Consider the following 25588-nt stretch of genomic DNA (forward strand, 5'->3'; position numbering starts at 1 on the left):
CTGCAGGGTAGCAATAGGCCCACTCTGCCCTCAAGTCCTTTGAGAATCTGTCTGGAGCATCCAGTCCCTGGTCCCCTGGGCACCGGTATTATTCACAGATTCACTATTTCCAAAGGAACAGTAACATCCTCGGCCCCAGCTTACCAGGTCCAGCTCAGATCACTGCTCCACTTAACACACAGCGCTGCCATAGGCTCATAGCGAAATCACGCCTCAGTTCAACAAAGCCAAGAGTCGAGTGAAAGTGTTGGAAACAAATGGTTACATATAACAAAGTCATAACATGCGTTCTAGAGCCTAGACTGAACTAACAAGGTATTCTCCTGTTTAACCAAGTACAGCTCACCCGAAATCCTTGCAGCACTTCACAGCCAGGCAGGCTCGAACCCTTCTTTTAGGAAACATGCATACCGTCAGTTTGTCTCCGAGGGGAAGGATCCAGTATGTCTCTGCACACCGAGAGAGATCAGACCGATCCTTTGTCTTTATGCTTAAACACCACAGATGGACACACACACAGCCCCCTGCTGTTAGTTTCTTCCTGTAGATTTCCTTTTTTGTGGATTTTGCAATCTAATTTTGCACCTGGCTCAGTGTGCAAAGAGACATCCAACATCAGGCACACAATACACGGATGGCCAGACAGGGAAGTAACCCAGTGATGCGCAGAGCATTCCCCGATATTCTGGAATTGCTCAGATGTGATGGTCACAAGAAATCACAGTCAGGCTTTTCCAGGGCTAGATTCTATAATACTGTTGTTACCAGCCCCCTTCCACGGCAGCCTCCTGTGCCTGTGTAAATGCATCGGGTTTGGTGCAGATCCAGTGTCTCTCACTGGTGCATTGCTAGCTGCTGACCGCACTCACACCGTTCAGATATGCGCAGTCTCCTCCTTCTCCTATCGGAAACCTGCAAGAGAGAAGCCAGGGAACTGGTGTCAGGTAGGAGTTGGACATTTCCCATCAGTCACAGGCAGGGAGAGATGCTCTCGCACAGTGAAGGGAGCTGCTGCACTCACAGCCCCTCACGATTCCCCTTCCTGCACCTGCCACAGGCCCCAGATAGAAAGGGGGCAGTGGGGCAGCAAGGCCAGGAAAGGTTCGAAGATCAACTGACCTCCATGGACCATTTATGCTGGGTGGGTATTAACCCAGGTCCTACTCTCCCCCCCACATACACCCAGCTGGGTCTGGATGGGCCCCTGCAGGCCCAACCCACCCAAACTGCCCCGGGCGCAGGTTCCAGGTGACTCTCAGCGTGGCGAGGAGCAGCCGTAACGCCGCACAGAAGAGCTGGGTCCAGGGCTCCCTGGACAGTTTACATCAGCTCTCAGGCCAGAGGCCTGTCAGGACAGGCTGTATTGCAGGGGGCGGCTGGAGTGAAATGCCAGCAGCACAAACCCAGCGGCCATGGTGTGACCCCAGCCACTCACACAGAGCTTCCCGTGAGAGCTGGAGGCCAGCGCTTCCCACCTGGGAACAGGGTGGGATCCAGGCCCACAGGCAAATCCTCCCCCATGGTCCCATCCTGGCTACTCACAGTAGTCATGTGCTGGGCTGGGAGGAGGTCCAGCACTACTCTTTGGGCAGGCCGGGATCTCCCTGCCCTCAGGCCACCAGCCTCTGGCTCGGGGTGAGATCTGTCCCAGAGAAGGGAGAACCCAGCTCACAGCCACCTGAGCAGATGGCTGTGGGTGGCTCCCTGACCAGCATCACCCCAGAAGAACTCTGATGGGATGGCAATGATGCACCCAGAGCCTTCTGCTGGGGTGGGCACCCGCAGGGTGGCAGATTTCAGGGTTAACACCCCACTGAGATGCCTGTTTACCCAGTTCCGGTAAATTGGCGTCACATTAGCTATCCTCCAGTCATCGGGTACAGAAGCGGATTTAAATGATAGGTTACAGACTACAGTTAGTAGTTCTGCAATTTCACATTTGAGTTCCTGGTCCTGGTGACTTGTTACTGTTCAGTTTCTCAATTTGTTCCAAAACCTCCTCTAATGACACCTCAATCTGGGACAGTTCCTCAGATTTGTCACCTAAAAAGGATGGCTCAGGTTTGGGAATCTCCCTCACATGCTCAGCCATGAAGACTGCTGCAAAGAATTAATTTAGTTTCTCTGCAACGGCATGGTGCCAGCTGCAGTGTGGACAGACCCCAAACAGGCCGGCTAACAGATGGGCTCATGATGCAATCACAAAGACAGACTGCTGCCGACATCAGGGCATCCTTGCTGGAATATGTGAAAATATCTGACTGGGATCAAACAACAAGTCATCAACTAACTTGTTTCCTAAGCCTCCTCTGGGCACATTTTCCAGCTTCCCATCAATCGCAAAGGGCTTTTTTAAAAACATCATTCAGCTGTAAGTACATAAGACTGGCCACATGGGTCAGACCAATGGTCCATCTAGCCCAGTGTCCTGTCCTCCGATACTGGCCAGTGGTAGGTGCTTCCGAGGGAATGAACAGAACAGGGTCAGTATCGAGTGATCCATCCCATTCACACCCAGCTTCTGGCAGTCAGATGTATATGGACACTCAGAGCATGGGGTTGCATCCCTGACCATCCTGGCTGATAGGAACTGGTCGAGCTATCCTCTGTGAACTGATCTACTTCTTGTTTGTGTAACCCTTCTGCCAGGCCAAGTTGATAGCAGCAAGGGCCGGGTTCAATACACAGGGGTTCCCTCTCATTAAAGCAAATGCAAAACTGGCTCGAGCCCCCACCCAGTGACCTGGGAAAATCTTACACACCCCCTGGGCGCCTCAAGGAGGCAATACTTCCCCTCTCGCAAGCACAGAGTCTTGGTGTAGTAGAGAATCTTTAATAACATGAGGCAAACAACATCAGCATTAAATTGGGGAAACACCACAACTAGTGTTCATTAACCAAACCATGAACACTGACCCACCCCAGAAAATTTGGGCCACATCCTTTCCCTCAGGCTCTTGAGTCCCAGAACCCAAACGTCTCTTGAGTCCAGCAATCCACTAATCGCCCAAAGTCCAAAAAAAGTCCAGCCCCGGAGTTCAAAAGTTCACCTGCAGAGTGTTACTCCCCAATCTGGCTAAAATGTGCCTGGGTGTGGGGGAAAGAGGTAAGGGGCACCTTACGTGTCCTGAAGCTGACTGCCCCACAGGGCTCTGCTCCGCTCCACCACGACCGGCTCCGCTCTGCACAGCTCACCGTCTCACGACCGGCTCCGCTCAGCTCGCCGTCTCACGAACACACCGCTGTCTCACGACCGGCTCCAGACAGCTCGCCATCTCACGAACACACCGCTGTCTCACGACCGGCTCCGGACAGCTCGCCGTCTCACGAACACACCGCTGTCTCACGACCGGCTCCGCTCAGCTCGCCGTCTCACGAACACACCGCTGTCTCACGACCGGCTCCGCTCAGCTCGCCGTCTCACGAACACACTGCTGTCTCACGACCGGCTCCGCTCAGCTCGCCGTCTCACGAACACACTGCTGTCTCACGACCGGCTCCACTGCACACTAGAACTTCCGGCTCCCCCCTACTTGACACAGTGCTCAGTGATTTCAGCTCTCAGTGATTTCAGCTCATAGTAGTGGGAGCCTTAGTGCTGGTGCACTATAAGGCTGAAGTGAATTCAGCACAATACCTGTAACAAAACTCTTAATAGACCCAAAATTAGCTCTGACATTCCACAGTGGAGAGAGACAGAGGTGCAATTGGTGCTTCAGGCCCTCACAAAAGGGGCCTACACCACCAGGCACTAATACCTGTCTCAAGTCTCTCTCAATTCACAGAGTTTTGGAACCCATGTCCCTTGCCTAGTGAGTGCTACTCAGTTGATGGTGAGTCCTCCATCATAACAAAAAGGCCAAGTACAGTTCCAAGCACAGTTCCCATAATCAGGGTACTAACAATTTATTCTTCCCGCCCCAATAACAGAGACACTGGGGATCCCACAGCAGCCAAAGTGACGATTTGGGCAGTTATGGCCTCATTCTAGGCAGGGTGGGTGTGCCTATGCAAATGAGATCAGCCCCTGAAGTTCTTTTCCACAACTTGCCACACCTCACCACCAGATGTCAGGGTGGAGCCCACCCTGTCTCTGCTTACATCTGAACAGAGTTATACTCTTGGTCTTCACAACATCCCCTGGCAACAAGCTCCACAGGTTGACTGTGTGTTGTGTGAAGAAATACTTCCTTTTGTTTGTGTCAGACCTGCTGCCTATTCATTTAATTGTGTGACCGCTAGGTCTTGCGTTACGTGAAGGCGTAAATAACACTTCCCTCTTCACTTTCTTGACCCCACTCATGATTTTATAGACCTCCTATATCCCCCCCTTAGTCGCCTCCCCTCATGTGGAAGCTGTTCCACATCTCTAATCATATGGGGATAGTTGAAAACCCCCATTATTATTGGGTTTTCTGCTTTTGTAGCCTCTCTAATCTCGGTGAATTTCACAGTCACCATCCTGGTCAGTAGTATATTCCTGCTGCTAGATTCTTATTCTTCAAGTGTGGAATTCCTATTCTTTAGAGATGCTAGGATACAGTTGGGTTCATTTACGATTTTTACTGTTCTTTACTCTATGCTTTCCTGGACATGTAGTGCCACTCCCCCGCCAGCGTGACCTACTCTGCCGTTCTTTCAGTGCTGATGGTCCAGGGTCAAACCCTGCTATCGGCTCAACTGGGGTTTGGTTATTTGATCCCATCCAGATCCCACTGAAATCCCTCTTGGGATGTCGTCTGGGCCATCTCTACTGTACCCCACTTCTCATGGCAGCCGCAGGCACTCAGCATTTGTGACTATCAGGCATCTTTAACGCAGAAGGCCCCACTAAAGCCAGACAGATCTGAAAGCTTTGGCCAGTCTCCCAGCAGACAACACTTGCTTCCACCCATCACTAATACACAGAGTACATAGCACTGACTGGTGCGTCGGCCTGAACTCGCTATCTCAGACGCCAGGGACCCAAAGCCCAGGGAATTCACAGAGGACTTACAGGTTGTTGAATTTGGTGCCATTGGCCCATTTCCAGAGTTGCCCAGGGTCCCTCCGGAGGCCAATCCAGTGGTCAAATCTGCCTTTATAGCACAGCACGAAAGCCTAAAAACAGCAGAGGGAGAGGTGGGGTCAGAGCACAGGCTCTGTGCACCAGAGACTCACAGGGATACACTGAAGGGCTCTGTTTTCAGGGAACGGCTGGGGATTTTCGCCTCCCTCTTGCCCAGCTCTGGGTAATTCAGTATTAACTTTCCTATCCCAAACCTTGCCTTACAGAACAGCTGAGCTCCCCTGCCCATCACAGGGGAAGGGGAAGGAAAGAGCCCAGCTGATCTCAATAAGGGATGCTGGGAAGGGCCAGGGATGAGAGAAGAGCCACCAAATCCTCAGCTAGAAGGGGCCAGGGCTAAGAGGAGCCTCCCCATCCTCATCTGGCTACCCAAGAGCACTGGCTCTTCAAGTCAATCTGGGATCTCAGTACCCCTTTGGCCTCATGCCACCCAGAAGACACTCAAGCCAGCCTTGCCCTCGAGAGGGGCGGTCTCCTTTTGAGAGGGCTGACAGTGAGTGATCCCTGCAGTCAGACACGGACACTAGAGGTGCCCCGGGCCAGCCAGCCAGGCCTGGCATTCAGCAGCTGGAAGCTCATTTACTCAGAGCTGCTCCTCGAGCCCAGGTTCTCCTGCAGCAGCTGCTGAGCCAAGACCAGAACGTTGCAATTCGAGCATCTCTCACCATTTCCTGCTCACTGTTGATCTCAGCCAGGGAGGCGCTGAGTGCAGAGCAGTAGGTCAGGCTGCAGGTCCAGTTCCTTTCGGCCTCAGAGAAATAGTAGCATTTCCCTCGGTATCCAATCCAGCAACGGGCCCAGGTTCAGGTGACGGAAGCTTAGGTCTCCACACTGAGAATGAGACAGCGACACGTGGTGTGAGCGAGACCCGCCACCCGCCAACGAGGAGAACAGGGGGAGATCAGCCCCTGCGCCCCAGGCTTCTGAGACACCTCGAACCAGGGTGGGTACTGAAAGGCCGAGAGGGAGCCAGGAGGACTCTGGGAATCCAGCCCCAGAGGGGGTTATCTGACTCTGCTCTCACTCTCTTGGGTTCACATTCAACAGGGATGCAGCTGACAAGCAGCTCATGCCATGAAGCCCAGGACAGAGAGCTGGGCCCAAGCTCAGTGTTACAACATGGGGTGGGCAGAGAGCCGCAGAGGGAGGGGACAGTTACCAGGGGGCCAGCAGGGGGCAATAATTAATGGGTAGGAGATTAACTTCAACATGATTTGCCAGGTCTAGTACCCCAAGGAGTTCTGCTAGCCTGGACTGCTGCCCCCTCCCCCTGCTCTGTGCTTTGCTTCCCTGGAGAGGCAGGTTGAGATGAAGACGGGAACAAACTCCCTTCCCTTCAGGAGACCGAACGTCCGCTGCCCGGCCTGTCCAGCGCAGCCAGCCAGGTTCACGGTCACCATAAGCAGCTGCCATCTGCGCTCGCACACGCTGTCTGTGCAGGCGGGGACGTCAATAGCGCGACGAGACCCTGCCCTGCCGAGGTCACCAATGGGTGGGTTTCACGCTGCGTTAAGGGAGGTGTCCGTACTGCGTTCCACAGCTCCTTTCAGTGACACGCCAGCACCTGCCCAGCACTGGGCACCACCCAGGGATGCAGGAAGGCCAGGCTGGCACCTCAGGGCGACACGCTGCAGGCAGAGGGCCCAGCTTATTGCTGCCCTGCACCGTCAATCACCCCCACTCTGCACGGGTATCAGTGACCGTGCCTGGGGCCCGGCAACAGTGACTTGGACCCAAAGGGCTCAGAGATGGGCTGGGGGGGAGCTAATTTCAGTCCCGACACAGAGAGTGCCCAGGTGCAGGGGTCTGGGAGGGAGCAGGAGGGGGGTCTTGGAGGAACATCCCCTAGGAATCCTCTGTCCCAGGGGCAGAAGCCAGACAGGCCAGGAGGAAAGACTGACTGTGGTGGCTCAAGGGGGAATGGGATGTGCAGAGAGGGGGAAGGGAAGGGTGAGAACTCACCTGCCAGGACAATGATGAGAACTAAGAACATGATTGCAAGGGCGACTGCGAGCACAATTGTACATTTCTTGTAGTTAGGACAAGGATCTGAAACAGAAAGACCCGTCAGGCAGGGCCGCGAGGACACGTCTCCCCGACGGCACCAGGGCTGGAGCTGCCTTAGAACAGTGGTTCTCACCCACCGGTTCGTGTACCCCTGGGGGTAAGCAGAGGTCTTCCACGGGGCACATCAACTCATCAAGAGATTTGCCTCGTGTTACGACAGGCTAAATAAAAAGCACTAAGTCAGTACAAGCTAAAATTTCATACAGACAATGACTCGTTTATACTGCTCGATAGACTATACACGGAAAGGTACAGCGTTGATAGTCCAATTGATCTATTTCATAATTAAATACGCAACAATGAGAGAGTCAGCAATTTTTCCGGAATAGTGGCTGTGACACTTTTGTATTTTTATGTCCGATTTTGGAAGCAAGTTGTTTTTAAGTGAGATGAAACTTAGGAGAGTGCAAGACAAATCAGCCTCCTGACAGGGCAACAGTCGTCTGGAAAGGTTGAGAACCAGTGGACTCGAACATGCACCGTTCTGTCGATTGCTCCTTCCGTCAGACGCTCTGGGAGAAGAGCCCGGAGGGTCAGGCTGGCTGGGGCTGGCAGAACAGCCCCTCTTTCCCCTCAGCCCAGTCCCCTCCCCTGGGCACTCCCAGCCAGGCTGCCAGGAGGCCTGGTGAGCTCAGGGGCACAGAGATAAGGACCCGCATGTCCTGGTGGCAGTTGCACCCCCACCATCCCCACCCCCATTCTGCCCCCTGCCGAGCGCTGGCTGGGCCCACACTGCCGAGTGCCCCGTCCCCGCACACTGGGGTCTCACACTGGCCATACACAGCAGAAGGGGGGAGAACGAACCAGGCAGAGATGGGCCAGGGCTGTCACAGGGGGTCTGACACACCCAGCCCAGGAGGGCCCTGCACAGCCCCACGGCCACTGCTGTGTCTGCCAGACAGCAGCTGTGAGCCAGGGATCGGTGCCCTGAGAGCCCCTGGGGGTGATCCAGTCCCTGCTGCCCACAGATGGGGTGTTGCTGGGCACTGGCTGCTGTCACTGAGAGCCTGGCCCCATGTGGGGCAGCCTCAGTGTCTCTCTTCAGCCTGTTCCCAGGCAGTGACACCCCATTACCTGGCTCCCCTCCAGTCTCCAGGTGTCCATGGCCCTCAACAGGCCACTCCTGCAGCTGCTCTTCGCTCCCAGCAGGTCCAGCTGCTGGCCCCATCGTCTCTCTCAGCGACACTCGGGCCGCACACGCTGCTGGAGACGCTGGGCTGGGGTCGGCTCCTCTCTATGACTGGGTCCGATTCAGCAGCAGCGAAGCCAAGCTGGGGCGGGGGTCCTGGCCCTGGCTCCCTGCACACCCTGCTCCGGACTCTCTGGACGATCTGAAAGTCGAGAGGGACCCAGCAGGACAGGTCAGTGGGGGGTGGGGCACAATTTGTGGTTTCTCGTTCCCTGCCCAGCAGCCCAACCCCCTGCCAGAGGCGGTGCCATGATGATTGAACCCCCTTAAACACCATCGGCCCCTCCACCCCCCAGGGCTTCAGAGACCTGATCTGCCACGGACCCCACCCGCCGCGCACCACCCCCGCGTGACAGGCACCCAGCTGGGGTTGACAGGAGGAAAAAACCCTCCCTCCCCACACATACCTTCCGCAATCGAGAGCAAGTCGAGAATCCTAACAGGAGTGGGGAGTTGGTGGGCGGGGGAGAGAACCAGGATGGATTGAGTAAAATCAAGGCAATTAAATCACCAAGTCCAACGCCTCAATTGAAATGATCAATTTTAATCAACTTATCGATTTCCACTTCAGTAATTTTCTAAGGCCAAGTGCCCACCCAGTGGGCAACAGAACCATTAAAACTTCATGTCCAAAACTTCCCCCATGGGGGGAGGGGCGGGGAAATTGTGGGAGTGGCCCTTTCCTTCCCCCTTGTTCATTGGGAACGCAGGCAGGGGGAGGATGCCCGTGGGAAACCACGGTTGGGGGTACGGGGTACAAGGTTGGGGGTACAGGGAGCAACAGTGCGCTGATGACCTCCCCCGCAACTGGCTCGGGGCCATGGGAGGGGAAGGGCCCAGGTAGCTCCATGTTCCACACAGGTGCCCCATCCCCAGTGAGCAGACCAGGAGTTGGGGGGGGAGCCACCAGACAGGCCCAGCCCGAGGAGGGGGGATGAGGGGGCGCCCCCCACAGCCAGAGGAGGGGGGGAAGGGACGAGGGGGGAAGGAGGGGCCCCCCAGCACTAGGGGAGGAGGGAGAAGGGGGATGGAGGGGACCCCCGCCTGCCCCAGCCCGAGGGGAGGGAGGGAAGGGGGAGGGGGGATAGAAAGGCCGCACACCCGCCCCAGCCCAAGGAGAGGAGAAAAGGGGGAAGGGGGACAGAAGGGCTCCCCCCAGCCCGGGAAAGGGGGGAAGGGGGACAGAGGGCCCCCCCAGCCCGGGAAAGGAGGGAAGGGAGAGGGGGGACAGAGGCCCCCCCAAGCCCGGGAAATGGGGGAAGGGGGACAGAGGGCCCCCCCAAACCGGGAAAGGTGGGGGAAGGGGGACACAGGGCCCCCCCAGCCCGGGAAGGGGGGAAGGGAGAGGGGGGACACAGGGCCCCCCCAGCCCGGGAAAGGGGGGGAAGGGAGTGGGGGGACACAGGGTCAACCCCCGGCCAGGGAAAGGGGGTGAAGGGAGAGGGGGTACACAGGGCCCTCCCTCCACCTCGGGAAAGGGTGGGAAGGGAGACAGAGGGGCCCCCCGCAACCCGGGAAAGGGCGGGAAGGGAGACAGAGGGAACCCCCCAGCCCGGGAAAGGGGGAAAGAGAGAGGGGGAGAGAGGGCCCCCACCCAGCCTGGGAAAGGGGGGGAAGGGAGAGGGGGGACAGAGGGCCCCCCCAGCCCGGAAAAGGGGGGAAGGGGGACAGAGGGCCCCCCCAGCCCAGGAAAGGGGTGAAGGCGTACAGAGGGCCCCCCCTAAGCCTGGGAAACTGGGGAATGGGGACATAGGGCCCCCCCATCCTGGGAAAGGGGGGGAAGTGGGACACAGGGCCTCCCAGCCCGGGAAAGGGGGGGAGGGGGACACAGGGCCCCCCCCAGCCCGGGAAAGGGGGGGGAAGGGGGACACAGGGCCCCCCCAGCCCGGGAAAGGGGGGAAGAGGGAAGGGGGTGTGACAATGTGACTCAGCAGGGAGGGGGGGAGTGTTGACCTGGGAATGTGCCCTGGGGATGGGAGACCTGAGAGCCTGTCACCTGAGCTAGGAGGGGGAGGGGGAGGTGACACCTCTGCCAGGAAAGTGGACGGAGAGTGGAGCAGGGAACCTGCTGGGTGGGTTTAGTTTTCAGTTTGGGGCTGGGTGGAGGAACGCAGGGAACCCCAGGGTTGGGGTCTAAGCTCCCTGCTCCCCCAGAAGGACTTGACTGAGGGGTCCTGGGTGTACCCACAAGCTCTGTTTTGGACTGGGTTCCTGTTGTCCAATAAACCTTCTGTTTTACTGGCTGGCTGAGAGTCCCAGTGAATCCCAGGAAGAGGGGTGCAGGGCCTGGACACCCCCACACTCCGTGACAACTGGTGGTAGCGGTGGGATGTACTGCACCCTGTGAACGGCGCTTCCTGCAGTAAGTGACTGGGGAACAGTAAAGCGAAGGGGAATTGACGGGGACCAGGCGTGCTGAAGATTCAGAGAGAGACAGTTTCAGGGGGCGGTTAACCCCTGGGAGTGTGTGACCAGAGAGAAGGACTTTTGCAGTAACAGGGTCCCCCGGGGGATTGCAGTGAGCTGTCCCAGGGGCAGAGGAGTCTGCAGCTCGACCCTGGCAAAGAGGTGGTGACCTCAAGAAGGACTGGCACACTAAGGGCTTTTCCTGGAAACCGTGGAAAGCTGCCCGGCCTGCGAGTGGCCAGCAGGGAGATGTACGCTAAACGCCTGAAGAGCGACCTGGTGGAGCTGTGCAGGCAGAGGGGGCTGCGCATTGGGAGGTCCACCAAGGAACAGCTGATTGCCCAGTTGGAGGAGAGGGATCGCTTGGATGACCCGATCCCTGTCCCTGAGGGAAGCCGCCCGGCAGACGCAGTGTGGGCCCTGGGGCCTGACCGGGCTGGGAGGGGTCAGACTGCTGCCGAGGACATCCCGAGACCCTTCCTACCTATGCCTGGGGGCGGGGGGGTTGGGGGAAGCCCAGCAAATACGGAGGGCACCCTGACCCCAGCAGCCAGCAGGGGATCCTCCCGGCGGAGCTCCCCATCCCTGGAGCAGAGGCGGCTGGAATGTGAGAGAGAGATGAAAATGAGGGAGCAGGAGGATCATGAAAAACAACATCAACATGAGGAGAAACAACGTCAACATGAGCAGGAGGAGAAGGAGAAAGAACGTCAACATGAGCAGGAGGAGAAGGAGAAACAGGAGGAGAAGGAGAAACAACGTCAACATGAGCAGGAGGAGAAAGAGAAACAACGTCAACATGAGCAGGAGGAGAAGGAGAGGGAGTGTCAGGAGAAGGAGAAACAAAGACAGCATGAACTGGAGCTGGCCAGGCTGAGGAGCAGTGGGGCCCCGGCTGTGGTGATTGCGGGGAGACCCAAGACTGCAGGAAATTTGATAAGTGCTTCCTGGCCCAGCGGAAGGAGGGGGAGGACATAGATAGCTTCCTGACAGCCTTTGAGAATGCCTGCGAGATGCACAGGGTTGACCCTGCAGACAGGCTCCAGTTTCTCACCCCCTTACTGGACCCCAAAGCCGTGGAGGTGTACAGCCGAATGACAGGGGTGGAGGCAGGGGACTACGAACTGTTCAAACAGGCCCTGCTCCATGAGTTTGGGCTGACCCCCGAGATGTCCCAGAGAAGGTTCTGGAGTCAACGTAAAACGCCTGAGGTCACCTACCTACAACTGGTCAACCGGATGCAGGGATATGCCCGCAAGTGGACAGCTGGGGCCCAAGCTAAAGAGGACCTGCTTGACCTAATCATACTGGAGCAACTGTATGAACAGTGCCCTTCCGACCTGAGGCTGTGGTTGGTGGACAAAAAGCTCGAGAACCCCCAGCATGCAGGGCAGCTGGCTGACGAGTTTGTGAACAGTCGGTCAGGGGGTAGCCAGGAGGAGTCCCAAAAGGACAGGCCCCCCCCAATGCAGAGAGAGAGTCACCATGGGGCCTCCCAGCGGGAAAATAGGGAGAACCCCCTCCAAAGGGGAACGCCTGGCGTTGGGCCCCTCCGACCCACTCAAGGGGACTAACGTGACCTGAGCTGCTATCACTGTGGCCAGAGAGGCCACGTACAGTTCCAGTGCCCTGGGCTCAGGGACAAGCTGAGCAGACCCAACCTACCCAGGGTTAACTGGGTAGGGACTCAGCTGGATGAGGGGCAGACGACCCAGGAAAGGGGGGCTACCAGTTTACCACCTGCGCAGGAGGGAAGAGTACCCCAGGCCAGCTCTACCAGAGGGCTGGAGGCTCTGGACTCAGGGTGCTCGGTTTACAGGGTGGGCGCGAGGCTGTCCCTCCGGAGAGAGTGCCTTGTTCCCCTGGAGGTGGATGGGAGGAAGGTCAGTGGATACTGGGATACGGGCACGGAGGTGACGCTGGCCCGGCCCGAGGTGGTGGCCCCAGATCGGGTGGTGCCCAACACCTACCTGACCCTGACAGGGGAGGGTGGGACCCCATTTAAGGTGCCCGTGGCAAAGGTACACCTGAAATGGGGGGCCAAGGAGGGCCCCAAGGATGTGGGGGTACACCACCATTTGCCCACTGAAGTTTTGATGGGGGGAGACCTAGAGGACTGGCCAAGCAAGCCCCAGACTGCCCTGGTTGTGACCCGTAGCCAGAGCCGGCGAGGGGCACTGCACCCTGACCTCAGGGAGGGTACCACACCGGAGGCGCAGGACCCTTCCCTGGTGGGGAGGGAGGGCCGAGGGGCACGGCTCAGAGAAGCAGAGGCCTCAGACCTGGCCACTGAGGGGGAACCAGGCCCCATCCCTTCCCCAGCCGCTGAGTTCCAGGCCGAGTTGAGGAAAGATCCCTCCTTGCGGAAGCTCAGGGACCTGGCCGACCTCGGTGTGGTACGGACCATGAGGAGAGGCTGCCAGGAGAGGTTCCTGTGGGAGAAGGGGTTCCTGTAACAGTGGACGAGAAGCTGGATATGAGTCAGCAGTGTGCCCTTGTTGCCAAGAAGGCCAGTGGCATTTTGGGATGTATAAGTAGGGGCATAGCGAGCAGATCGAGGGACGTGATCGTTCCCCTCTATTCGACATTGGTGAGGCCTCATCTGGAGTACTGTGTCCAGTTTTGGGCCCCACACTACAAGAAGGATGTGGATAAATTGGAGAGAGTCCAGCGAAGGGCAACAAAAATGATTAGGGGACTGGAACACATGACTTATGAGGAGAGGCTGAGGGATCTAGGATTGTTTAGCCTGCAGAAGAGAAGAATGAGGGGGGATTTGATAGCTGCTTTCAACTACCTGAAAGGGGGTTCCAAAGAGGATGGCTCTAGACTGTTCTCAATGGTAGCAGATGACAGAACGAGGAGTAATGGTCTCAAGTTGCAGTGGGGGAGGTTTAGATTGGATATTAGGAAAAACTTTTTCACTAAGAGGGTGGTGAAACACTGGAATGCGTTACCTAGGGAGGTGGTAGAATCTCCTTCCTTAGAGGTTTTTAAGGTCAGGCTTGACAAAGCTCTGGCTGGGATGATTTAATTGGGAATTGGTCCTGCTTCGAGCAGGGGGTTGGACTAGATGACCTTCTGGGGTCCCTTCCAACCCTGATATTCTATGATTCTATGATTCTGTACCGAGAATGGGCTCCCACAAGGGAAGTAGAGTCCTGTGGGATCAGGAGGCAGCTGGTGGTCCCCCAGAAGTATCGCCGCAAGCTCCTGTACCTGGCCCATGACGTCCCCCTTGCAGGGCACCAGGGAATCCAGCGCACCCGGCAGAGGTTGCTACAGAACTTTTACTGGCCCGGGGTCTTTACCACCGTCCGGCAGTATTGCCGATCCTGTGACCCCTGTCAGAGGGTGGGGAAGGCCAAGGACAAGGGGAAAGCGGCTTTGAGACCTTTGCCCACCATAGAGGAGCCTTTCCAGAAGGTGGCCATGGACATCGTGGGGCCTCTCAGCAAGACGACCCGGTCAGGGAAGAATTACATTCTGGTGGTGGTAGATTTTGCCACCCGCTACCCCAAGGCAGTGCCCTTAGCTTCCATTGAAGCAGACACCATGGCCGATGCGCTCCTGACCATTTTCAGCCGAGTGGGGTTCCCCAAGGAAGTCTTGACAGACCAAGGCTCCAACTTCATGTCGGCCCTGCTCCGGTGCTTGTGGGAGAAATGTGGGGTCCGGCACGACTGGGCCTCAGCTTATCACCCCCAGTCCAATGGGCTGGTGGAGAGGTTTAACGGGACGCTAAAGATGATGCTGAAAACCTTTATGAACCAGCACCCGCAGGATTGGGACAAGTACTTACCTCACCTGCTGTTCGCGTACAGGGAGGTGCCCCAGGAGTCTACCGGATTTTCGCCTTTCAAACTGTTATATGGAAGGAGGGTGAGGGGCCCCCTGGACCTGATGAGAGATGAGTGGGAAGGGAAGGCCACTCCCGATGGAGAGTCAGTGGTGGAGTATGTCCTGATCTTCCGAGAGAGACTGGCTGAACTCATGGGCCTGGCCAGGGAGAATCTGGCCAGAGCCCAGAGGAAGCAGAAGGTCTGGTATGACCGCACGGCGCGGGCCCGTGCCTACGCCACCGGGGATCAGGTGATGGTTCTCATCCCCGTGAGAAAGAACAAACTACTGGCCGCCTGGGAGGGCCCTTTCAAGGTTGTCAAGCAGCTCAATGAGGTAAACTATGTGGTGGAGCTGTCGAACTGGGCGCACCACCGCCGGGTGTACCATGTGAATATGATGAAGTCATATTATGCCAGGGGGAATGTGGTGTTGGCCGTGTGTGGACAGTGGGAGGAGCAGGGAGATGACCCTTTAGTAGATCTATTCCCTGGGACCAGAGCTGGTTCCCCCCTGGAAACAATTCCCCTCTCGGATCAGCTAACCCCTGCCCAGCAAGCTGAGATCAGGGGGGTTCTGCATCCGCACCGACAGCTGTTTTCCAACCAGCCTGGACGCACTAATCTGACTGTCCACTGGGTGCAGACAGGGTCGCACCCGCCGATAAGATGCTCCCCCTTCCGAGTCACAGGGAAAACTGTTCAGGACCTGGAAAGAGAGGTCCGGGACATGCTGGTTTTGGGGGTGATCCAGCCATCGGCCAGCCCTTGGGCCTCGCCGGTGGTGCTGGTCCCCAAAAAGGATGGGTCGGTCCGGTTCTCTGTGGACTATCGGAAGCTCAATGCCATTACTGTATCTGATGCCTACCCCATGCCCAGGCCAGACGAGCTCCTAGACAAGCTGGGAGGAGCTCGGTACCTTACCACCATGGACCTTACAAAGGGCTACTGGCAAGTGCCGCTGGATGCAGATGCCCGGCTGAAATCGGCCTTTATCACCCCTCTGGGGCTCTATGAGTTCCTGACCCTGCCTTTCGGCCTCAAGGGAGCGCCGGCCACCTTCCAACGCCTGGTGGACCAGCTACTGAGGGGGATGGAGAGTTTTGCCGTGGCATATATTGACGACATCTGTGTCTTTAGCCAGACCTGGGAGGACCACGTGTCCCAGGTTAGACAAGTGCTGGACCGACTCCAGGGGGCTGGGCTGACTGTAAAAGCAGAGAAGTGCAAGGTGGGGATGGCTGAAGTATCTTACCTGGGCCATCGGGTGGGGAGCGGCCGCCTAAAGCCGGAACCAGCCAAGGTGGAGGTGATCAGAGACTGGCCCGCTCCCCACACCAAAAAGCAGGTCCAAGCCTTTATTGGGATGGCAGGATACTACCAAAGATTTGTGCCCCACTTTAGCACCATAGCCACCCCCATCACTGAGCTATGCAAGAAGGGAAGCCAGACAAGGTGGTCTGGACCGAGCAGTGCCAGGAGGCTTTCCGGGCGCTGAAGGAGGCTCTGGTCAGTGGCCCAGTTCTGGCAAACCCAGACTTTGACAAGCCCTTTGTGGTGTTCACTGACACCTCCGACACGGGCCTGGGGGCGGTGTTAATGCAGGAGGATGAAAAGGGGGAGAGACACCCCATCGTGTACCTGAGCAAGAAGTTGCTACCCCGGGAGCAACACTATGCGGCCATCGAGGAGGAGTGCATGGCCATGATGTGGGCCTTCAAGAAACTAGAGCCCTATCTCTTCAGGCAACACTTCACTGTGTACACCGACGACTCTCCCCTGACCTGGCTGCACCAGATGAAAGGAGCCAATGCCAAACTCCTGAGGTGGAGCTTGCTCCTGCAGGATTACGACATGGACGTGGTCCACGTGAAGGGAAGTGCCAACCTGATAGCGGATGCGCTGTCCCGGAGAGGGGACTGTTAGGATATAGATATTCAGGCCTGTCCGTAAAGGCCTATACTCTAAGAATTTAGGTGTATTCCTATCACTTGGCTAGTTAGAGGTATAAAAGAAAGAATCAAAATCACTGTCTGCCAGTGTAAGGGCCTTCTCTTACTGTGACAGTCTGAGGCCCTGTTCTTAGGCTAAGGCCTTTGGCTAAGCGACAGAGGCAGCCATAAGCTGGGAAGAGAATGGTCACATCCTCACATTCCAAACTAGTCACATTGAAATAAGGTGCTATTGGGCTGTTAGGAATTTAATCCTGTCCTTATAGTGCCTATCACCTCCAGAGAAAGGGAAGTGCCTAGAAGCTGTAAAAGGAAATTGAGGTTGATAGTTTTCTGTCTGGTAAGAACTCACTTATCAATAGACACAGCTGGGAAACTCTTATGTCTTTACAGATGTAGTTGTGAAATCCTCACTTCTGTATTGTTTTGTCATTATAGTTCCCACTTTGCTATTGTTTATTGGCATGGTCTCTGTCTGGTTCTGTGATTGCTTCTGTCTGCTGTATAATTAATTTTGCTGGGTGTAAACTAATTAAGGTGGTGGGATATAATTGGTTAGCTAATCCATGTTAGGATTGGTTAGTTAAATTTTAGTAGAATGATTGGTTAAGGTATAGCTAAGAATAATACTATATAAATTAGGGGCAAACAGGAAGTAAGTTGGGATTCGAAAATAAGGAAAAAAGGAACTTGTATTTAAGCTTGCTGGAAGTTCACCCCAATAAACATCGAATTGTTTGCACCTTCGGACTTCGGGTATTGTTGCTCTCTGTTCATGCGAGAAGGACCAGGGAAGTAAGTGGGTGAAGGAATAAGCCCCCTAACATCTTGGTGCCGGGACTCGGATACATCGCATTGGATAGGTGAGTGGCAGCCTGTAAGTCCCCCTCCCCAACAGTCCGCGCAGCTGCTTGGAGGGGGTATGGCGAACTCTCGTGATGGTAGTTGCGGGTTCTGGCAAGCTGGGGTAACGGATTTTTTGAACAAATGGATAAGGAAGAATCAGGGCCCATACCAGGTGCAGGGGTTCACCTGGGATGAGATTGAGAAGGAGATGGGAGAGGTTTTGGGAGACCCCAAGAGAAAGGAGTGTAGGAAAAAGGGAATGGTATTACAAGGTTTGTGTGCTGGGATGGCATACTGGGTAAAAAGGGAAGCTGATCTCCTCCAACACATTAAGGATTTGGAGGAGATTGTGGATCAGCAACGGATTTTAACAGAAAAATCTGTGTTAGCAGTAGAGGTAGCGGATTTGAAGGCACGGGATGCTGCACGGACAGAGGAGTCTTGTGAGGCAATCCGGAGAGAGAGGGACGAACTGCTGGGGAGAGTAGGAGACTTAGAGGAGGAATTGTATTATTGTAAACATGGGGGCAATGGATTTGGGGACCTCAAACCATCCGCCCCACTAATGGAACTGAAGGAGACACCTCCACCACCCTACCCTGAAAAAACACTGTACCCACCACTGCCGGTGGATGTTGTAAGCCGGCGATCCACAGTTACAGCCCCTGCGAGAGAGGCTACCCGGGAGGAACTGCAGGAGGCAGGAATAGTGGCCCCGGTTGCGGGGTGGGGGGACCATGCCCCAGAAGTAGTAGAACAGGCAGAAATCCGCCCCTTGTCCCTGAAGGACCGGGAGGCAGTACTGGGCCGCTTGGGAAAGGTACCCCGGGATGATTGGGATCAGTTTGTGCTGTGGCTAGTGGAGGTGGGCAGGGAGATGGAGGGTCTAACTCGTGAGGACCAGGTGATCTTATGGCGTAGTCTTTTGGGACAAGGTACCTTGGGAATCAATGTGGCAGGAGTGGCACATCCATTTCTAATTCCCGGACAGGTGGCAAAACACTTGTTTGGGGTGTACTCTCGTACTGCGGGGATGAATAAGATGAAGCGAGTCCCTGGGGAAACAGGGCGGGATACACTTAATCGCATACAGGCCTGGGCAAGGTGCTGGGTGGATCCCCTGGACGGTCCATGGGTGATGCCACAGGCAGGGGCACCGGGACCTGGTGGGGGTGTGGAGCAGGAATTGTGGAATTGCTGGAGAAATGGTTGGAGCTGAGCAATCCGCAGTTCGTGGGGCATTTAAGGTTGCAGCACCCTGAACTTGCTCCCAATCAGCTACCCCAGTTTCTGGAACAGGCAGATGTGTGGAGGCAGATGCATCAGGGGGAAGAGCCAGTCCATGCTATTACTGCGGGAGATCAATACAAGGTGGAAAGGAGTGGGTCAGCCTGGAGAGGAGGAGGTAGAGGGAGAGTTCGTGGCTTTGGGAGGGTAGTCAGGGATGAGCGGGCAGCTATAGAGCAAGAGATCCAGAGACTGCAGGCTAAACTGACTACCCACGATCTTACCAGATCAGGGGGAAAGTGGTCCCGGAGGCCAAGGGACTGGGACTGCCTGAAATGCCAGACATACAATTTTGCATGGAGACAGGAATGTGTTCGGTGCCAGGACCCCCGGTCCCCCCATGAACCAGTGGGAGAGACAGAGGTGGGTACTGCAACTTAGGGGTGCCCTGGGAGGCGTCCTGTCCATGTTCTCAGTTTAGGACGGGATGCATCTGGTCGCCCCACGCTCCAGGGGGCAATCGAAGGGAGTCCCATGAGGGATTTTTTGATAGACACTGGAGCAGCCATCAGTTTAACCACATGGGGGCAGGGGAGACCCTCAGAAGGGACTGTGACAATTGTAGGGGCAACAGGAGGGGAGACACAGTTAACCCTGAGGAGGGGACAAATCAAAGGAATCTGGGGGGAAGGGGAGATTATGTGGGGTTGTAATGATATGCTTAATCTGTTGGGGGCAGGAGATTTACACAAACTGGGACTTGTACTGGATTTAGCCAATTGGGTGTGTTTACTGGGGCAAACACAGGACGGTCAGGGCTATACCATTCCCATGGGGATTGCCACTATGACCATTAAAGCGGCACATGCCCTCCCACCACCCCCGGCTGGGTGGGAACACATCCCTGTGTGGGCTAAGGATAACCTGGATTGTGGTAGGGGCAGCATGGAGGTACTGATGGAGGGAGGGGACCCTCCCCTACAGAAACAGTACCCTATTCCTCGAGAGGCATTGGCAGAGGTGGGGGCAACTATTGAGGAATTGGAACAGAGGGGACTGATTCAGGCAGTTGCATCCCCTTGTAATGCTGCTGTGTGGCCCGTGAGGAAGCCAAATGGTACCTGGCGCCTCACTGTGGATTACAGGGCACTAAATGCTCTGGCCAATTCGCCAGCCTCAGTGGTGGCAGCGTATCCTGAAATGTTGGCCCGTATTGGACCCCAATTCCGAATTTTCACTGTTTTGGACATAGCTAATGGATTTTGGTCTCTGCCACTAGCTACCTCGTGTCAGTATAAAACTGCATTCACATGGGAGGGCAGACAATTCTGCTGGACAGTCCTACCCCAGGGATATAGGGACTCCCCTGCAATTTTTCACAGATACATGAGACAGGCTCTGGAGGGGGTGGATTCAGCAAGGTGCCTACAATATGTAGACGACCTGTTGCTAATGTCAGGGACAGAGGAAGAAGACAGGGAACTAACTGAGCAGGTCTTGCAAGCTTTGGCAAGAGCAGGATTGAAGGTCAATGGGAAAAAGGCTCAGATGGGACAGACAAGAGTGACCTACTTAGGAGTGGAAGTGTCTCAGATGGGAAGGGAAATCGATAAGGGACGGGTGCAACTGATCCAGTCCCTGCCACTGCCTACGGATGTTAAAAGCTTGCAAAGTTTTCTGGGTCTAACTGGATTTTGCAGGGATTTTGTGGCCAATTATGCAGAAATAGCCCAGCCTCTATTTGACCTAACCCGAGCCTCAACTTGGGAATGGTCAGAAGAGTGTACTGAGGCAGTGAGAGTGCTAAAGGAAAACCTGGCCAGTGCTCCAGTGCTGGCCTCCCCAGATGGGGAGAAATTCTTTTATCTGTACCCTTTGGTATCGGACACTACCATTGGTTGTGCATTAACACAGGAGTATGGAGCAAAGGACCGACCTGTGGCCTTTGCCTCTCGACTTTTGAGTGCTGTGGAATTGAAGTATGGATGGTGTGAAAAGGTGCTGTTGTGCTCCTACTGGGGGGGGTAGGGAAATTTAAATACCTTACGGGAATGCAGAAAGTAATAATCCGATCTCATCATGACCCCCTGCGGCTGTTAAACATGCACACTATTTTACAGGGACAAGTGAGTGGGCAGCGTATTGCTAAATGGTTGCTGGCTCTACAGGCAGAAAACATTAAAGCAGAGGTGTTAAAGGAACCCATAGTCTGGGTAGCTGGATTACATCTGGCTGGCACCCCACACCAATGTGAAGCCAGCCCAGGTAAAACCCAACATCAGGTGTTTCGGGCAGCTAATCCCAATCAGGTAAAGGAGGGGACACTGGTATGGTTTTTGGATGGAAGTTGTAGCTATCAAGGGGGACGGAAAACTGCAGGCTTAGCTGTTGTGGGAATCAGAGGCAATGAGACAGTCAGCACCATTGGTTTCTCACTAGAAGCAAAGTCAGCTCAGGAGGCAGAACTGGCAGCCTTGCTAACAGCTTTAAATGAAGTGGATCCCAAATTTGAGGCAGAATGTTGGGTGGTGGTAGATTCAGATTATGTATTTCGTGGTGCCACATTAATGCTGAGATGGTGGGCAGATAATCATTTCAGGGCGACAGACGGCTCCACAATCAAGCATGCTACCTGGTGGAAGCGAGTGGAGGAGCTGAGTCACTGTTTTACACGGATCAATGTGGTGAAGGTAAAGGCACACAAGAAAACAGGACCCCTAAGCAAAGGGAATAATCTGGCCGATGTAGAGGCCAAGCGGGCTGCAACAGAGGCACCCCCATGGCCCTGGGAGCCAGAAGAGAGTGTGCCTGTAGCAGTGTTAACAAGAAGCGGGGTGGATACAGATCGGGGAGGGCGAATTCGAGAGTTGCAGGAATCTGACCCAGGACTGGAAGGCATCATGAAACTTGGGGACAGGCATGTGCCAAAGGTGGAACTAATGGAAGGGATTTGGTGTGTCTTAACAACTGAGGGACCAGTAATGTTGTGCCCTCAGGGAAGTCGGACAGCTTTCTTAAGCTGGGTGCATGGGAGCTTGGCAGGGGGACACCCCGGGTTTGAGGAGGCACTGGGAACTTTAAAAAGGTTGTGCTGGTGGCCAGGAATGGCAGCTGATTTAAAATCACATCTGGAACGTTGTTTGGACTGTGCCAGGCACAGCCCACCTCACAAGGTGCTAAGGGGAGAATTAATGAGACAAGCCCCAAGGGGACCATGGGAAAGGATACAGATTGATTACACAGGACCCCTACCACCAGATCACAGGAAAAACCGATTCATGTTGGTGGTAGTGGATGCTTTCAGCCGGTGGGTGGAAGCTTTCCCCACAAAGTATCAAACAGCCCGGGTAACTGCTGCAATACTGGTAAATGAGGTATTCACTCGCTGGGGGGTCCCAAAGGTGATTGACTCAGACCAAGGAGCTGCTTTTCGATCAGATCTGTTAGGGGAGCTATCGGCCCTCACTGGAATCACACAGTTGTTCCACATTGCTTACCACCCCCAGGCTGCGGGGCAGGTGGAACGCATGAACCGCACCATTAAAAGTGAGCTAAGAAAGGGAGTGGAAGTTGGAGGAAAAAACTGGTCACAGTTACTGCCCTTTGTCTTAATGAGAATAAGGGCCCGAGAATCAAAGGGCACAGGATTTTCTCCATATGAAGCTCTCATGGGAAGGCCTATGGAACGGTGGGAAAATCTACTTACCCCAGTACCTGGGGAAGTCACTACACATGGCTTAACACAAGAATGGATTTTAACTTTAATTGACCATGTAAAACAAGTACAGCAGGCGGTGGCCTGGCGAGACGAGCAAGGAGCAGCAAGAGTCAGAGCATGGTACGACCTGCCTGGGGAGCGTAATCTACCCATGGTGGGAGATCTAGTGATGTACAAGATTCCAGGTCAACACCATCCATTCCCAGCTCCTAAATGGAAGGGCCCCTATCTTGTCCTTGACCAATTAGGGCCCAGTCTGCTATTACTGGGTACAGAGAATGGAGGACGGGAGTGGGTTCACTGCACGCAAATAAAAAGGTACAAACAGGGGATTGGGAAAGGGGACATGTAAATTTTGTTATGTATGTATTACAGGTTAATTCAAAAAGGAGAAAAGGATGAAAATTCCCTGGCCCTGGATGGAACAATTACTAGTGCTAATCACAATTGTCACATTTACAAATTCTATTCAGATCCCACGATGTGAAGTGTCAAAAGGAGGAAACACATGGACGGCTACACATGCAACCTGTGGTAATAAAGCTAATGAAGACTATGAGAATCTCCCCATAGAAAGATGTACCACTAATACTCCAACAGGAATTTGGCAGTGTCGGTATATGGTTTATGGATTAGATGGGGGAATCCCAACCAGGTGGAGAATATCAAATTTATCAGGAAATATTGCATGGTACTCCCTGGGTGCTGCCATGATTAACGATAGTGAAAAACACAGTTACCCAGCTATGTGGTTTGTTACAGAGGGTCCAAAGAATATAACCCTCTGGTCTCCTGGAGCAAATGAACCCTCTTGGGAAAATAGGGCCTCACATTTAGGGTGTGATGTTACCATATGTAACCACAATGGTACTTCCATGGAAGATAATCCCCAAAGGTGTGATTGTTATGTACATATTACATTAGGCGTAAAATCCCCTTTGGGACGCTGGGTGTACGACAGAATGTAACCCTACAGGTGATATGGATGCCAAGTTGGAAGAATCCAAATTTAAAGTGGCCACAGCCTGGAGCCAAGAATATTCCCCGACGAGCAAATGTCTGGGAGCCATTGTGGGAGCAGGTGCAGCCAGCACTTTTTAACGTGTCCTTTCACTCTATTACATGGGTGGTACGCCCCAAGGAATGGTGGGTGGACCAAATCCATCCTAATTGTAGTATGTACATAAAAGGATTGAAACAACAATTCAATGCATGGGTGAGGGGACACACCTGGAATCGTCGTCGGAAAAGGGGATTGTGGGCAGCTGGGAACACTATGCTGGGTACATGGAATCTGGGGGACGAGTGGGTAACCAAACAATTAGTAAGCCAAAATGTGAAATTTCAACAACAAATTAATGAATTAATGGCACAGCAACTATCAGCAGTTGCCACAGGGTGGAGGACAGCAGTAGAGGTAAACTTGCAGTTAACTCATTGGGCAGGGGACCTGGTGACATGGGTAGAAGATGGCTTCAGAAGACTAACATGGGGAGAAGTGTGCATAGGTATTCAAAATGCTCAGTTAATAATGTTAATGGATATTATGAGAGATGCTTGGTCAGAACAATGGCCTTCAGTATTGAATCGGGAAGCTAGCCCATATTTATCCACAATTGCAAAAACATACCCATCTACCTGGAAAATAACATCCCCGACCTGTGGGGACAGTTCTTGTGTAATTGTTACTATGATACCATGGGAAGGAAATGCAAATAAGGTGGTTCCCTTGTACCCTATGGGAGTAAGTAGGGAAGGGGAAGCACGTTGGGAGCCACTAGGGAATAGGTGGGGGGCATGGAATGGGGTAAATTGGACTGTCATCACATTAAGCAGTTGTATATCCAGAGGAGGAATATGGATGTGCCCCTCTCCTATGACTATGGAGGAGCAGGATCAATGGCCTATTGCAAAGGGGGGGCATTTAGGGGTAATGTATATGGGGTACGGTGTATTCTGTTGGGAATGTATGCAATCCTGCAATATAACACTAGGAGGCAAAATCCTTCCAGTGTATGACAAAATTATGAACTTCTATACTCTGCCACCTGGACTATGGTGCACCAATGGATCAGTGGACTCAATCGTTGTAAACAATCGAACCAGCACCTACTACCCGATACCATACCAAGTAGTTGAATTGGTTTGGACAATACCAAATTTCACTGTGGATATTCAATGGACACACAATATGGACAAAAGTACACAAAGATTACAAGAGCAACTTGCTGCAAGCGACAACAGTTGGACACACTTACAATACACACTACAGGATGGCGCTGACAAAATTTTAACCTTATCAAAGGAGGAGAAGCAGTGTTTTTGGTGGTGGCCAGGATGTTGGACCATACTGCAGTGGTCAGGACTCTCGGTGTTGCTGTGGAGTATCATAGCAGCTAGTGTATTGTTAACTATATGTGTGTTACATTGCATATGGAAACGATCAAGGGGGGCACAACCCCCTAGAGAACAGCCACTAATTATAACTTATAAGTAATGTAGTAAGCCCCCCAAGTGTACTAGACAACCTGGACCCAACCTTCTCGGGCCCACTACACTGGGAAGTCTGGAACACTAATTGGAATAGGTGTGGTATGCCCGTATGAGAGAAGGTGCAGGGCACTATACTACACAAGGGGCAGTGGGACAGATGGAGCATCGACACCTTCCACCTCGATGCCTGGCCCTATCAGGAAATGTGTCGCCATATGTCCTATGCTTTTCCAGGGATACCTGGGCAGGAGGATCCCAAAAGAAAAAGAAAAAAAAAGGGGTGGAGTGTTAGGATATAGATATTCAGGCCTGTCCGTAAAGGCCTATACTCTAAGAATTTAGGTGTATTCCTATCACTTGGCTAGTTAGAGGTATAAAAGAAAGAATCAAAATCACTGTCTGCCAGTGTAAGGGCCTTCTCTTACTGTGACAGTCTGAGGCCCTGTTCTTAGGCTAAGGCCTTTGGCTAAGCGACAGAGGCAGCCATAAGCTGGGAAGCGAACGGTCACATCCTCACATTCCAAACTAGTCACATTGAAATAAGGTGCTATTGGGCTGTTAGGAATTTAATCCTGTCCTTATAGTGCCTATCACCTCCAGAGAAAGGGAAGTGCCTAGAAGCTGTAAAAGGAAATTGAGGTTGATAGTTTTCTGTCTGGTAAGAACTCACTTATCAATAGACACAGCTGGGAAACTCTTATGTCTTTACAGATGTAGTTGTGAAATCCTCACTTCTGTATTGTTTTGTCATTATAGTTCCCACTTTGCTATTGTTTATTGGCA

General features: G+C 54.0%; 1 protein-coding gene and 1 pseudogene across 2 annotated transcripts in view; both read right to left on the bottom strand.

The window, feature by feature from the left end:
- Window positions 1–233: 233 nt before the first annotated feature.
- On the bottom strand, window positions 234–8326 carry LOC144929466 (C-type lectin domain family 2 member D-like; annotated as a pseudogene). Its single transcript, XR_013634687.1, has 5 exons — window positions 8210–8326; window positions 7031–7117; window positions 5734–5899; window positions 4997–5100; window positions 234–912 (listed from the first exon to the last, which is right to left on the bottom strand). The product of XR_013634687.1 is annotated as a C-type lectin domain family 2 member D-like (transcript).
- Window positions 8327–8414: 88 nt separating this feature from the next.
- The window catches only part of LOC144929446 (uncharacterized), a 31557-nt gene continuing 14383 nt past the window's right edge, over window positions 8415–25588 (bottom strand). Inside the window, exon 3 of the transcript XR_013634680.1 lies at window positions 8415–8466. The gene's annotated coding sequence lies outside the window, so the exon portion shown is untranslated. The remainder of the gene's footprint in view (window positions 8467–25588) is intronic.

Source organism: Lepidochelys kempii, chromosome 14 (assembly GCF_965140285.1).
Source record: "Lepidochelys kempii isolate rLepKem1 chromosome 14, rLepKem1.hap1, whole genome shotgun sequence".
Taxonomy (NCBI): domain Eukaryota; kingdom Metazoa; phylum Chordata; order Testudines; family Cheloniidae; genus Lepidochelys; species Lepidochelys kempii.